A 12603-nucleotide genomic window follows, 5' to 3' on the forward strand; every position below is an offset into this window, starting at 1 on the left:
AATCTAGCTGATAGTAATACAAGCAGAAACAGCAAGAGTGAAAATGTTAGCTAAATGGCAGTTGTTTCCATGTTCACTGATTTAAAATCCTGGATTTGTATGTTTTCAATTCTTTGTACTGCTTGCAATTTTGGGAGGAAGGTATGTGAGCTAAAGTCAGACTAGCCTGCCTGTCTGACACCTGTAAGACAAGAGCAGATGTCAGATTCAATGCAGAATGCTGGGACAAAATCAAAGGGCATTGTTTTCCTACCTTTGCTTGTAGTCACCTGGTCCAATAGCACTGACTTCACCTCATGGAGAAAGAAGCAAGAGGAACTAGTTTAGTTTGGAGACCTTGGAGAGCTTTTAATACTGCTTTAATGGATGTGGCATTCTGACACTCATTTAAGACTAAGACCAAAGTAATTATTTTTAAGGAGACACTGTTAGCTTTGGAAATGGGAACAATATTTTTTCAGGCTAATGTGCTCCTTTTAGTTCTTATACAGCCTGTCCTCCTCTTCCCCTTTTTCTGTCATGGAGCTGACAAGAAAGTTTGAGAGGAACACAGTCCCTGGAAGGAAGGTTGCATTGTCTCTAGAGAAGATTGGCTGAAGGAACACTGCTGAATGCTGGTGTGACTGGGAGATGACTCCTTAAATATAAAGGGTGTGTTTTGAGGACTGTAGGGGAAGGAGTTTTGTAGAGATTCCAGGGAAAATGCTCTAATAGTATGTAATGGGAATGTTAGTAAAGTGAGGCTGGAAGAGACAGTGGAGTGAGTAAATGAAGTTTTACTATAAACTATGCTAGTATATATTTACCATGGAGATGGTCCCATAGGTATTAAGGTTTTGTATGACAGAATCCCCTATTTTTAAAATGAGAAGAGAATAGGGTGTTCTAAAACAATCAAGATTCATTCTGCTGGGAATCTGGCATGGAAGCATTTCAAACTAAATGAGTTGTGTTGGGAAGAATAAAGGTAGGCTGGGGACATGTAGCAAGCATATAGAAGATGCATGACAATGTCTGCAACATCTATCTTTGTTTCACATTCCATCATTACTGAATTCTGTCTCCTAGATACCAACACTAAGAAATAGTGAGCTAGGGTATAAATGCTGGGGGTGGTGTGAAGAGGACAAGAGGAAAAATACTGTGAGTAGCTCCACAGAGTAACTTTGTCCTTACTTTTTTATTACCATACTATCAAAAGGCCTTTGGAAACCTAGACATTATTTTTTAGGCACTGTGGAAAAAGTCTTTTCACTTTAAGGAATAACTATTATAAAGAACAAGTACAGTGGAAGAAAAGGTAAGAACTGCAAGCAATACTAAGGAAATCCATTAGGCTTATCAATATTGCATGGTAATCTTTGTGGAAGATGAAACTGGAATTTAGAGAATTTACTTCTGAAATATAAAGCGTAGAGCTGAATGCATGGAGATAGTTCTAGGGAATTTAGTTTTCTGATATCTCATTTTTTCTTAATGCAAGAAACGTATGAATGCTGCTAGAGTAATTCTTACACTCACCAGACTAGTGCATGCCAGGAGAATATTGATGGTGTGACGGAGAAATTGTTACTCATTTCACTGTGGAATTGTGGAACATGCTGGGAAAAAAATATTTAAAATATGAAGGAATAATCTGGAAAAAGGTTAGTGACTTTTCATGGGGGCACTCGTACAAATATAGGAGAGATTCCAATAGGATTCTTTGGCCATCAGTAAAAATGTCTGAGGGCAGGTGGGAGAACTCCAGAAAGCATAAGAGATGTTTGGGAAAATGGAATATTGTAAAAGCAAAGAGGAATGGTGGGAGACATCTCTTACAAAAGCAGAGATGAGATAGGAATTATGACAATGCTAGAAGAGAACAGAGTGAAATTTATAGTTAGTGTTGCCATAAGTGTTAGGGGAATGTTACAGGATATGGAAGGCTCTTTCAGTCACTAAAGGGTCCTGGAGATGGAGCATGAGAGCTAGTGGTGTGGGTTGTGGGAGGTAAGGCACAGCATCCAATTTTCATCCAGGTACAGTTAGGAACCTTTAATACTCATATAGTGCTGTGTGCAGGGAAGATGGAGGAAGAACACAACAACAACAACAAAAAACAAGGGACCTGTAATAGAGACACTTTGGTTCCAGCTACGTGGAATGAATTACATTCAGCTACGTCCATGAATTAAAAAGGGCATAGTTGACTGGAGATGGAGGATGAGCAGAAGAGAAAACATTGGAGGAATATGGAAGTAATTCCAGGGAAAGATGAACTATACATGAGTCTTGATTCACAACAAACTCTGGGAATAATTTTGCTTCAGATGCTTTCAAATCATGGAAGCCTTGCTGGAGAAACTTTCCTTTTTATGAATGTTTTTTTCTTCATTGTTGATACTGTCTTGTTCAATCAATTCTTTTCAAAGCAAGTGGGAAAAAAATACAAGGTTCTTATGACTTTGGCACCTGAAGCATGTTAAAACTGATGAGAAATTCTAACTTATTTTTGTGTTAAGCCACAACAAAGACCTAGGCCCATGCCTCTTCCTTAAAAAAAAAAAAAAAAAAAAATCTAATTTCTCAGAAACTTCAGGAGAACTAAATAGCCAGCTGCCACTTGTTTTCAGCCTAACCTGAGGCCCAGTGAAACTGAGATAGCATAGCATCATAGTTCTTCAGCTCTATTGCAAGAGCTTAATTCCCACATTAATAGTCTTTCTGACTTTTGGGATAAAACTGAGGACTATGGATTTCAGGGCTAACATGCTTTTGTAAATTGAATTGTATAAACTGAAGAAAATGAACACCAATTTCTGTGGATGTCAGGGAGCAGCAATAACGGGCTGTGTTGCAAGGGAAGGCAACTTGAGCTCAGGGTGACAGCAAGGCTAGAAGAAGCTGTGACATCGCTGACAAGATGTGCACATATTACTCAGAGCCAAGAAGATCCATTGATGTTAATTAAGGTCAGTGGCCAATCCAACGACCACTAGAGAACTCAAGTGGTAAGACAGGTCCAAGGTCAAGCCTGGAAGTCAGCAAAGCAAGACCAGTTTTGGGAAGATTGCAGTATGGGCATGGTGTACCTACAGCGTAGCTCAGGCAAAGGGAATGGACCTAAGTTTAAATACATCTCTGGACCCGGTATGAAGAAGGTGCATGGGTGAAGGTTCCAGCTGAGGCTTCCCACAGATTTCTGTTCTTGCAGCAGTGTGATTGCGAGTTATTCAGCTTCATCATAATGGAGGTTTTAGACTATCAGAGGCAGATCTCCATTTTGGCAACACCTTCAGCAAGTGAGCAAGGTAAACAGAATGGGCCAGAATTTCTGGTAGTGTAAACCTGTTTTCATCACAACCACGCACTTCTCTGCAGGAAACATACCTTCATAATACATAAAGTTTGTGTATAAACAGTTGTAACTGAGGCCAAAATAGGATATTGTTTCATCATAAAGTCCAACATTCTCCCTTCACAGTGTTCAGGAAATGCTGGACTTCTGAAGGACAGAGAAGAGAGCATCATGAAGGGAATGCCCTGTACTTCATTTACAGATCAGTGTAAATCTAGAAGTCACAGTGAGCTGACTTTTGCTGTACACTACTCTATTTAAAAGGAGAATTTGTTGCACACATTTTGGAGTATGATCTTACTAGCAAACAGCTTGTTGTTTTTGTTGTTTTCTACCAGAACAGCCATATCTGAAATTTGTCTGAAATACCGACATCTTGATCCAGTCTTAGATGCAGCAAAACATGGATATTCCATCACAGAACAGCACTGAGCCTGCTTGCTACTGCATTTGGGTCCCTCCTGTTAAGATTCAAGCACCCTTGAAATTTAATTAGATTTATCTATTTTGTAGATCATGTGGCTGTGCATTTGTCCCTGGGAAGAGAGAACTATTTTTCCTGGCTTAGTTGAATACCCACAATTCTTTGATCCCTTTATTTAGAAATAGTGTGACACAGTTCCTGTAGATTTAAGCAGCTGTCATGTAAAAATCATTAGGGAGTACAAGCAAGTCTTCATTTCCCTGCACTGAGTGGAATTTGATCACTGTTATTGCATTGGCATATTGGAAGAGGCTTTGTTTTGTACTGTGGTTGCTGATTGATGTTGACATTAGTATTTGATTGCCTGTGAAGGGTTCTTGTTATCTCTGCAGGAACTCAATGCAAAAAATCATGGAAAAAAACATTTAGATAGAGGGGTTAGCTTTACTTTGTTTCATGAAAAATACTAAACAAAACCAGGGGGTAGAGTTACATATAGACTGAATACATGGATTAAATAAGCAGTCAGCCAGCATATCTGTTTCCTATAAGATGAGTATTTTGTCTTCAATGTGACCGACCAGCAAGACTGAGCTGGACACATAAGCATAGTTTTTGTTGTTTTTTTGTCTTTTGTTTTGTTTTAGTGTTGAGCTGATGAAAGTTTCTTCACCAGCAGAATCATGCTGGGTAGGAAATAGTTTGTGTCCCGTGTGGGATAAAACATGACTTTAAAAAGAATAGAATTGAAAGGGGTCAGATGGGCATCTGGAGAGAAATAGCTGTCATTAAGGGTATATCCTACCGCTCTTGCTTATGCTGAGTATAACTGTTCTTCAAAGTCAGCAATGCATAAAATAAAATAGTATGTACTGCTACCTGTCCTGAAGTCCTACTGCTGAGTCCTGAAGGGTTTCAGAACTGCATTAGTTATTCAAGAGAGACCAACATACAGGGTTTCCCAATCTGCAGCTAAACAACTGCTCTAGTGTGTTGATAGAAGTTTTTGGTACCTTTCCCATTGATGCCATTGATATTATAAGCCATTTTTCTTAAAAAGTTGTATGTGTGTGTGTATGTATATATATATATATATTTTTTTTTTTTTCTACAGTCCATCCAAGAGGATAAAAGTTCTATAGAAAACATCACTAAGAACTGCTTTGGTTTAACCCAAAAGGTCTTCTATGTTTTCCTCAAGTATGGTCCTTACAAATAAGGTCATGTTTTAAGTTGTATTTCTGTATTAAATTTGTTCAATGTTGTCACCAATTGTCATCTGAGGGTATTAGGAAAAATCATTTTTTGAGGGAAATTCACTAGCACAAAACAGAGTATTTGAGCTTCTTTTGTCTGGCAAAAAAAAAAAGTCAGTCTTAGTTTAGAAAACATTTCACCCTATTTACTTTTTCAGAATACTAAATGTAAAAACCTCATGAAAAGTGAAGTAACCTTTAAAGTTTTATTTTGGTGCAATATTGAAGATAATGTTAAAAATAAGTTGATTTATGTCTATTATGCCCAGATACTTTTTAGCTGAAAATGATTTACAGATGGCACAAAAATGAAAAATCTTCTGGTTGACTGGAATTTGGAACTGTTGGTGTAGTGAGGGATGACATGAATGGAAAATAACCCCAGAGATCTTAATTCTACTGGGCTTTACTGGAGATGTTATTATGACCATACCAGGGTGAGGTAGTTGCATTAATTTCAACCAGTACATGTATGACTTCAAGGGTATGCACCACAGTGCTCTTTATCTTGTTTGTTAACCAAACCACTTATTCTGTTCCTGCTTGGATTTGGGAGTGAACTCTATATATGCAGAGAGGTTGACTGGGATATGAGAAGTGGGACCATGACTCTGGAGCTAAACAGAGATACTTGAAACTGTTAGTGAAGGCAAACTCTGTGCTTACCTGGAGTAGCACTTTTAGAGCTCGTCATGACAAGATAGCTGTTTTGGTCAAAGGCTGGACTCCCACTGACCCTTGGAAGGTGAGAAACAGTTACTACTGTGGCTTATACCAGTATAGCTTCATTGAGTTCCACAGTGTAAGATAAATCATAGAAAGGATTTACATGGGAAAAGGGGTCTGTAAGTTTCTAGTTCAGTGCTCCTGAAGCACTGGGCTGTGATCCATAGTCCTTTTCCAACCACAAGTACTGAGCCCCTCACCCATCCTAGTGCCACCATCTTACTTGCCCCAGCTATTGGCACTACAACCTGGGGTGCCAGCACCCTCATCTGACTCCAGTTGCTAGACCTGTGTCCCCTTATGCCAGTCCCCCCACTTCTTTGTGCCTTGTCCTTACAACATCAACACACGTGGTATGAAGTGTGAGATTGCACAGAAAGTTAAGAAGGTCTTTAATTAGAGGACAGAATATACTGTAGTGACCAAGTGCAGGGTTGGTCAAACAAATGTACTAGAAAACAGTGGTTTACATGAAACTGGACCCTTTTATACTCTTTTCTGTCCACTTTACCTCCTTTGTTTCTCTATAAACTCCCTCCCCTAAATGTTCCTTAATGAATTTTGTGCAGTCCCACAGGTGCCCTTCAAATATCCCAAATCCTCCTGTTTCTTCCTTCTTATCAGTTACAAAGCCCAGGCTGGCCACCTCCAAAGCTGTGCCTGGAGCTTCCTGATTGTTCAACAATTAGTATCGAAATTGGCCACTGTCCTATTCTTGGCCACTGTCTGTTATCCTTTGTCTACCAGGTTTGTGCTTCTGCATGTTCTCATTTACCCGTTCCTCCTTTACTTGTTATCCCCTTTGCATTGAAAGGCTCCTTGGTTGGATAACAGTAATGAAGCAAAGGCTCTCACCTTCCTTAATACCTTTACACAGTTGTACTTGTCTTCTGCTGGAGGCTGAAAACTGGACCTAGTACTCCGTCACTGCTTTGTAAGTGCTGAATAGAGAGACAGAGCTTATGTTCTTGGCATTTTCACTTTAATTACCACTGGGTAGATGTGTATTTCATATAGTATTTACAGTATTGCAGAACATGGACTATATTTCAGCGTGATGTTTCCTTAGCTATCTCAAAAACTCATCACAAGAGAAATTGCACCAGTTCTGGAGCATTGCTTTTGGAGGATGATTCTGATGCTGTTATCTTGCAAGTAATAGCTAAAGTCTAGCCAACTGCAGTAGGAACAGATTTTCAGAAGAAAGTTCACCACCACCAGGAACTCACCTGTTTCATACAGTTATGACTTATTTCATTTGAGTATAGAAAATAATGCATTCATAATAGATATTGAGCAGGGAATTATTTTTTTTCCAATATTAAACTTCCAACATTTCATTGCATGGCTGGGGGTGATACAGCACAAACCCCATTTAAGAACAGTGGTGTTAAGATACTTTCTCATCAGCACAAATGGAGGCTGACTATGTTCATCAGAATGGACTAAGTTACTGGCCAGTACATACGTGTGAAGGATATTTCTCCTCCAGACAAATAAGAAAGAGAATTTATCTTCGTGGTGTTGATAGTATCACTGATGCAAATTGAAAGTAATTCTAAGATTAAAGTTTATCCTTTATAGTCACATGCTTATGTTAGGGGCAGAAAGCATCATGTTTTCCACGTTGAATGAGAGGCAGAACTGTGCTGTCAAGCTGTAACATAAGAAGAACTGTAATGAGCCCAAAAGAAGTTGGGAGAGTATTAGCTTACATAAGTGACCAGAATTGGAAACTGATATGGAACAAACAGTATTTGTGTCCTCTACCTGTTTCACATCTAGCAGCAAATCTCTTCGCTCTCATAGCAATGGCCATTCTGAATAGTCTTGCAAGACCTTTCATCACTTTTTATCAGTGTGACCACTACCCTGCTGCTCTTGTCAGCAAAGGCTAGATTTTTCCGTTGCTTCTCTTCAGGTGTATTGGAATGCCCTTCTTTCTTTTGCTGAACTAATCACCCCTTTGAAAGACAGACCAGCTAGATGGGAGGAAATAAAGAGAAATAAATTTCATGCACTTGATCATGCTGTATGCTGGATAAACACACAGAAGACAGGAAAATCCATGACTTTGGCTTCTGAAAATATCTATTTAACGGGGGAGGATTTAATGTCCTGCTTTCAAACTTCTTTCGCAGAATGAATCAGTCTTCATTCTTCAGTCCCTTCCAGGGAAGGTTTGCCATTGCTGTTGTTGTTGTGGTTGTTTGTTTGTTTAGTATAACCCAAAAGTCCCTCTCCACAGAGTCAAGCTTTAAGCCCTTTATGCTCTATGGATCCTTCTGTTAGAAAAATAGTTTCTAAACAACACAAAACATGATTTTTTCCCAATATCCAACCTAAACCTCCTCTGGCACAACTTGAGACCGTTTCTTCTTGTCTTATCACTTGGTGCTTCAGAGAAAAGACCAACCCCCACCTCACTACAACCTCCTTTGAGGTAGTTGGAGAGAGAGATAAGATCTCCCCTGAGCTTCCTTTTCTCTAAGCTAAATAACCCCAGCCCCTCAACCTCTCCTCATAAGACTTGTTCTCTAGACTCTTCACCAGCTTTGTAGCCTTTCTCTGGACATGCTCCAGGACCTTGATGTCTTTCTTGTAGTGAGGGGCCCAAAACTGAAGACAGTATTTGAGGTGTGGCCTCACCAGAACTAAGGACAGGGGGACAATCTCTTCCCTAGTCCTGATGGCCACGCTATTTCTGATACAAGTCTGGGTGCTGTTGGCTTTCACAGCCACCTGAGCACACTGCTGGTTCATATCCAGCTGGCTGTTGAGCAATATCCCCAGGTCCCTTTCTGCTAGGCATCTTTCCAACCACTCTTCCCCTAGCCTGTAGGCATTGCATGGGGTTGTTGTGTCCCAAGTGCTGGACCTGGCACTTGCCCTTGTTGAACTTCATACTGTTGGCCTCGGTCCAGTGGTCCAGCCTATCCAGATCCCTCTGTAGAGCCTTCCTACCCTCAAGCAGATCAATACTCATGCTTAACTTGGTGTCATCTTCAAACTTACTGAGGGTGCACTCTATCCCCTCATCCAGATCATTGCTAAAGATATTAAAGAGAACTGGCCCCAGTGCTGAATCCTGGGGGACACCACATTCATTGCAACTCTTTGGTCCAGGCCATCCAGACAGTTTTTTTTACCCAGCACAGCATACACCTATCTAACCCATGACCAGCCAGATTCTCCAGGAAAATGCTGTGGGAAGCAGTGTCAAAAGCTTTACTGAAGTCCAGGTAGTCAATATCCACAGCCTTTCCCTCCTCCGCTAAATGGTTCACCATGCCATAGAAGGAGACCAGGTTCATCAGGTAGGACCTACCTTTCATAAACCCATGCTGACTTGGTCTGGTCTTGTGTTGCCTTTAAGATGATCTGCTCCATAACCTTCCGTGGAACTGAAGTCAGACTGCAGGCCTGTAGTTCACCATGTTCTCCTTCTGGCCCTTCCTTGTAGTTGTTTCTTTTGCTAGCCTCCAGCCAGCTGGACCTGCCCTGATAGCCAGGACTGCTGATAAATGATGGAAGATGATGTGATGAATGCTTCCACCAGTTCCCTCAATACCCTTGGGTGGATCACATCTGACCCCATTACTGTCTAAGCAGAAGGCTTCCGAAGGAGCAGCAGTTGTCCTGAGAAAATCTGTTTTACATTCAAGAGTGGTTTGAGTTTGGCAAAGAATAACTCTGCTTTTGAAATGTTTCCCTTTTGTTAGGGAGGAGTGTATTTATATTTTAAATCTTGCTTGTGTTTTTTGGTGCTTGTATATGTGTTTTTGGTTTTTGTTTGTTTTTTGTTACACTACCTTTGGCTTCCTGAAGGTTTGGGTGTAGTCAATGCGGGGGGTGGGGATGGGGAAGGGGGAAGGTATTTTAGTCCAGGATAGAGAATCGAATCTGCACTGTATTTGTTTCAGAAGAGATCATTTTCTGGGTCTGGTGCTTTGGAAGTAAGGCATTTAAGTCTCTAAACCAAATAGACACATAGTACTTCCTTTAGACTGAATAACTGCTACCATATTAAAATCATTTGGGAGAAAAACTTAATCCATATTTGCCCACGTCTAACAATTATTGATAGATTGAAATGAATCACCATTGAAGAAAACCTTGGGAAAGATTCACCCTTGGCATGAGTAGGCACATCTCTATTAGTGTTAAAATATTGGCAGTGTTTGTTTTTAATGGTCTTTTTTTTTTCTTCTATGATATGTATGAGCCAGTGGTTAAACTGATCATGCCTGTGGGTACATAATAAAGAGAAGTTCTGTGATAACCAGTAGCTGTACCAACACGATTGTATACCGTTGACTTTCGTATGCATGGTACTGCATATCTCAGCATCACCTTTTCAGTGATATGCTGATTACCTTTGTCCCATTGTGTAGGAAATCTTGTAATCATATTTCACTTTAGCTGAGAGAAAAAGAGCTAGAATGCAGGGTTGGTTCTTCATTTGTACCACAAGAGTTCTGAAAATTATTTTAGCCCTTCTAACTCAAAGCACAAAGTGCATTGCTCTTTTTCTTCTTTTTGGACTGAAGAAGAAAATCAAAGGAAAATATCAGGAAGAATGTTTCTTTGGGTTTCACCAAAAGTTTGTGCCCTGTTTTGCTCTAAGTGAGTAGATTCAATATAAAAGTTGATGTATGAACTGAATTTAGCCACATCTAGATGGAGTTGTTCCACAAAGCTGAAGCAAAATATTGTTTATGTCAGACAGTTACAGCTCCAAACCACTGAAATTATCTTATATGAGAGAGGGCTTAAAATCAGACTATAATTTGGAATGTGCATTATCCCCAAACCCCCAAAGCCTAAGAAAGCTTGCGTTTCTTTTTTGCTAGTTGGTGGAGACATAGCTATTATTTTGCTGATCACATCCATTGGGATCTGACAATGTCCATCTTGCTATTTTACTCCTAAAAACTGTATCTCCTGTGCAGGCCCCTTGACCTTACTTTGGTTTATGGCAAAACTGGCTTTCAAAAGGATTTGGACTATAGAATCCACCTGGTCCAATAACCTGTCAAAGTAGAGTGAGAATGATAGATCCAACTCAGAGTTAGATTGGGTTGCTCAGGGCCTTGTCCAGCTGAACCTTGAATATTTCCAAGCATGGAGGCTCCACAGCTTTCTAGACGACCTGTTTCAGTGCTGAAACATTCTCAGAGAAGATTTTTTTTTTTCTTCATATCCAAGTCAAATTTCACTTTTTGCCATCTGTGACTATTGTTTCTCATCTGCTGTGTGCCTTTGAGGAGAGTCTGTCCTCCTCTTCCCTATAATCTGCCAGAAGTCAGTGACAGACAGCTATCAGATCTCATCCCCCTCCCCAATCCTTCTATACTGCAGACCAAGCTCCCTCAGCTGGGGGTTTAATATCCAAAGATACTAGAGCATTTAATCTTCTTGATTCTTTCACAAAATCAATCAGTCACTTGCTCTCCCCAGCCTAGCACTACAATCCCTACAGCTCATTTTTTCTTTCTGACAAAGAAGTTGTTGCTGCTCTGGGAAGCTCAGTTCTTGCTGTGAAGCCCCTCACAGGTACCCTAAGCATCCCCAGCATTAATCTCAACTCAGTTCTGATCCCTAGGATTTCCCCCCCCACTTACAGGATCTTTCCTCCAAACAAGATCATCTTGTTCTTTATGAGAGCCCTTCATCTTTTTGGGAAATATTTTTGGTGACACCTCTTCATTCTGGAAGTCATGCTCCTGGTTTTCCCAATCTAAATAGTTTGTCGCTCTAATTTGTTGTTTTATCTCATGTTTCTGTATTAACTGGAGGATCCAGGATGGGCCACTATTTTTAGTCCATGTTCTATCTAAATTTATGAACATCCCTTACTGATTTCAGCTAGAAAGTAACAGGATTGTGCTTGAGCTCAAAGGTTCAATTTCAAAAAATTCCCCCCACCACCCCTCCCCCCACAGTAAAACAAATTGTCTGCTACCTCTTAGCATTTTAGCATTTACAATTTCAGATATTTTTTTTTCCACATGTGACAACTGGGAAACCCAAAACTAGACAGAATAGTCCTGGTGAGGCTGAACAGAGGGAAGAACCAGTTTCTTTGACCTGCTTTCTACTTTCTTGGATATTATGTAGTTAACCTTCACTGCAAGGATGCACTAATGGAACCAGCTTTTCTCCACCAGTATCTCAGGTCCTCAGGTCTTGCTTTTAAAAGCTGCTTGTTACTGCTCTACAGAGTTACTCTATTGTAGATGCAGGACTTTTCACTTGCCTTATGCATAAAGTTATGGAATGACTCTTGGCCAGGTTTTCCCAGAAGCCTTTTATTAAAGACTCGTCGAAAAAAAATAGTTTAGGAGGGTCACCTGGAGGTCATCTTGACCAACTCTCTGTTTCAAGCAGGGCTATCTTCAAAGCTAGATCAGGGTGTAGTCTAGTTGAATTTTGAATATCTCAGAACTAATGAGATAAAACTTAAATCAAATGTCTATGACTTTATATTAATTTAATTACTTCAAGGAGGGAAGAAGGTCAATTTATAGGCCAGCTGGTGCCATCCTGATCAGGAAAATCTACTTAAAGTTGAGCCAATTGCATGCTGGAAACAAAGAAGGTACACTTGCACAGTAGCTAAGCAAGGATGTTAACTCTTCTGACCGACACCTTCCAAGACTAACGAAAAGCTGGTTTGGATTGTCTCTCAGTGTACCAAGAAAAAAAATAGTATATTCTTTAATTTTTAGCCTTATTTCTAGCAAAGTTTTCTTTATTAAAATTAGATACAATCAGATACAATCTCTGGGGTGAAGAAAGGAAACAGATTTGTGATGCATCATCTGCTGTGCTTTGTCACCCCAGGAGGGAAGTAG

This window comes from Anser brachyrhynchus, assembly GCF_964034855.1.
Source record: "Anser brachyrhynchus genome assembly, chromosome: 1".
NCBI classification, from domain to species: domain Eukaryota; kingdom Metazoa; phylum Chordata; class Aves; order Anseriformes; family Anatidae; genus Anser; species Anser brachyrhynchus.